Below are 3,846 nucleotides of genomic sequence, written 5' to 3'. Positions count from 1 at the left end.
CAAAAAAAAAAGGGGGGGGGAAGATCCTGTTGATACAAAGGCACATTACAGGATATAAGAATTCATTATAATTATTATTGCTATTTTTCTGGTATATAAAATGTATTTATATTGTTTGACCATGCAGGTTTTCCAGCATATTGTTTATGACAATAACCCTTTGGTCCAGGTATTCTCTCTTCTCTTCTGCTCCACCTACTTATGGTTAGTTCTTTTCACCACCAACAACAGGACCATCAACATCACCACAACACTTCAATGGTCTGCGCAACATCACCTTCGCACCCACTCCAGTTTGCGTGTGGCCACCATTTCTTTGGCTTGTGGCTAATGTGACTCTCTCACAGACTATGGAACTGAATTGTGCCAATGATACTTGTTGGTACGCATCCTGCTGGGACGCTACCAAATTTCCTCATGCTGTGATTGTCCGAATGCCTCGATTCATTCCTGTGGAAGTGACGAATCCCTTGAGTATTGTAAGATCTAAGAGAGACTTTGGGATTACGGCAGCAATAGTATCGGCGATAACTATTGCAGCCGCTGCTGCGACCGCAGCCGCCATCTCCTTTTCCACGTCAGTACAAACCGCAACTGCTTTGAATAATTTGTCAGCCAATGTAGCCTCTGCGCTCGATATGCAAACCTCTGTTAATGCTCATTTAAAGGGAGGGTTAATGATTGTTAATCAAAGGGTTGATTTAGTGCAAGAGCAACTTGATGTGTTATGGCAATTGGCCCAAATAGGATGTATGTGGAGGATGCCAGGACTCTGTGTTACACCTGTACAATATCATAATATGTCAAAAGCTGCGAATCTATCTAGGGAACTCTCTATGTATTTGACATCAAATTGGACGGGACGTTTTGATCACTTGGTTAGACAATTGAGAGTAGCCATCGCTCATGTTAATTCTACCCGAGTAGACCATTGCTTTTGCACAAGGTGTATCTGATTGGATTGCGAGTGCTGTATCTATTTTGAAAGATTGGGCTGGAATGGGATCAATGATTGCTTTGTTGGCTTTGGCAGTGTTTTTGGGATTTTGGTGGTTATGTAAGATGAGACGACAGAGACAAAATGATAATATTATGTTGATGCAAGCTTTTGCTGCCCTTGAAGCTGGATACTCGCCTGCTGCCTAGTTGGCCAATTTACAATAGTAGCTTGAACGTTGGTCAATATCTGCCTATGCCTTGCTCATTCGGAGGCCACAAATATCTGCATCTCTCTACCTCCTTGGACATGGCCTCTGCACTCTGTGGATTAGTCCATTGCACCAGAATCAGGCATGTCCTTTTATAATCTTGTTGATCAGCCTTTGCACCGCTCAGAGGTTCTCCTCATTGCACGAGCTAAGGTAATCCAACAGTTGCTCACATGGAATACCTGTTTCGACCACCTTCCGGCCGGGGTGGTTGACAGGCTCCTCCTGAGCTCTAGTTATTTTAAGGAAGGGGAAGATGTCACGCGCCATTATTTCCGGGTTCTTCATGCCCTGCATGAATTCCGGATATGAGTCCGCCGGTGACGGTGGTTCACGCCTGCGCAGATGAGGCGCTTGGTTCGTCAGAATGATGAAGGCCGGCATTGACCAATAGAAATGGGCTACGTCACCCGGGAGGCTATAAAAGGCAGGCTCGCATCCGGCTCGGGGTCTTTCCGCCATCTTGAAGAATGTAGAAGAAACTCCAATAAAGCGTGCATCAGAAGAATCCTGAGTGTTGCGTGCTCCTTGCTGGCGAGGTGCGCGCGACACCTCCCTACCTACCAACACTTTAATTCCATTTTTACATTTTCTCACATTTTTTCCCTTTCCTTTATTCCCCTTCCCCTACCCTTCCCACTGTCCCTACATGTTGATCCCTTTTCTTCCTATTTCATGTTGTTAATTATCCCATTAGGATCTTGAGTACTTTTTTAGTTTTTCACACCAGAGAAACTATTCGGTATTTACACATGTGTGACTTATTTATTTCACTTAGGAGTATATCCTCAATATGTATCCACTTTCCTATGAATGAATCTAATTTCTCATTCTTTATGGCTGAGTAGTGCAATATGATGTCTTTAACTCTTCTGGGAAGATACCTAGAAGGGGAATAGCTGGGTCAAATAGGATTTCTGGTTTTAGTTTTTTAAGGCATCTCCATACTGACTAGTACAGTGGTTTTACTAATTTACACTCCCACAAAAAATGTGAACATGTTCCTTTTTCCCCACAGCCTCTCCAGCATTTTTTATTATTTATTTCTTGGTTATAACCATTCTTTCTGGGGTGATGGAATCACAGTGTTGTTTTAATTTGCATTTCTCTAATGACCAGTGATATTGAACATTTCTTCATATATATTGGCCATCTGTATAGCTTCTGTTAAATGTTCATTTCAGTTGCCCATTTTTTTCTTTTACTGAGTTTATTGGTACATTTTAGGTATACAGTACAGTTACATTCATTATTGGGATCTTGTACCTTTACATGACAGGTGGTTTTGGTTCTCACTTTCTCCCCTTGTCCCTGCCCGCCCTTCACCCCCTCCTCCCTTCCATATTTACAAATACTTTATTTCCATTTTTTCATTTTCTCCTATTTTTGTTCCCTTATTACCTTTCCCCTACCCTTCCCACTTTCCCTACACCTTTAGCCCTTTTCTTCCCATTTCACAATGTTATCTCATTAGGATCTTATGTACTATTACAGTTTATTCACACCAGAGAAACTATTCAGTATTTACACATGTGTGACTTATTTATTTCACTTAGGAGTATGTCTTCAAAATGTATCCATTTTCCTATGACTGAATCTACTTTCTCATTCTTTATGGCTGAGTAATATTCTATTTTATAGAAAAACTGCATCTTCTTTATCCAATCTCCAACTGATGGGCAAATGGGCTGTTTCCAAGTTTTAGCTATTACAAACTGTGCCGCTATAAACATGGATGTGCATATATCACTCTGGTACGATTCTTTTAATTCTTTTGGAAAGATACCCAGAAGAGGGATGGCTGGGTCAAATGGAACCTCTAGTCACAGTTCTTTGAGGTATCTCCATATTGATTTCCATAGTGGTTGCACCAGTCTGCACTCCCACCAACAATGGAGAAGGGTTCCTTTCTCCCCACAACCCCGCCAACATTTGTTATTGTGTGATTTCTCGATAGCAGCCATTCTTTGTGGGGTGAGGTGAAATCTCAGTGTTGTTTTCATCTGCATCTCTCAAATGACCAGTGATGTGGAACATTTTTTCATATATTTACTTGCTGCTTTTACTTCTTTGTCTGAGAAATGTCTGTTCATTTCAGATGCCCATTTTTGAATCAGGTCTTTATATTTGGGGGGAGGGCTGGTTTTTTTTGTTCTTTCTATATTCTAGATAATAGTCCTTTGTCTGAGGAGCAGCTGGTAAAAATTTTTTCCCACGTTATAGGTTGTCTCTTAGTTCTGTTGATGGTTTATTTTGCAGTGCAGAGCTTTTTAATAAGATGAGATCCCAGTTGTTGACTCTTTCTGGTAATTCCCGTGCTACTGAGGATTTGTTCATAAAGTCTTTTCCTATGCCAATGTCTTCAAGAGTTCTGCCTAACTTATCTTCCAGCAAGTTTAGTGTTTCTGTTTTACAGTTGCTCATTTTATGATTGGGTCTTTAAATTTGAGGGTTCTTTATTTTTTATTTTTTAGTTCTTTATATATTCTAGATATTAGTCCTCTGTTTGAGGATTAGCTGGCAAAATTTCTATCCTATTCTATAGGTTGTCTTTTCACTCTGTGAGTTGTTTCTTTTGCTGTACAGAAATTTTTTATTTTATGTGACCCCATTTCTTTGTTCTTGGTACTATTTCCTA

The sequence above is a fragment of the Fukomys damarensis genome, unplaced genomic scaffold (assembly GCF_012274545.1).
Source record: "Fukomys damarensis isolate Sample0158 unplaced genomic scaffold, DMR_v1.0_HiC HiC_scaffold_33, whole genome shotgun sequence".
In the NCBI taxonomy this organism is placed as follows: domain Eukaryota; kingdom Metazoa; phylum Chordata; class Mammalia; order Rodentia; family Bathyergidae; genus Fukomys; species Fukomys damarensis.
The sequence above is the reverse complement of the archived record's forward strand: the minus strand, read 5'-3'. Positions refer to the sequence as shown.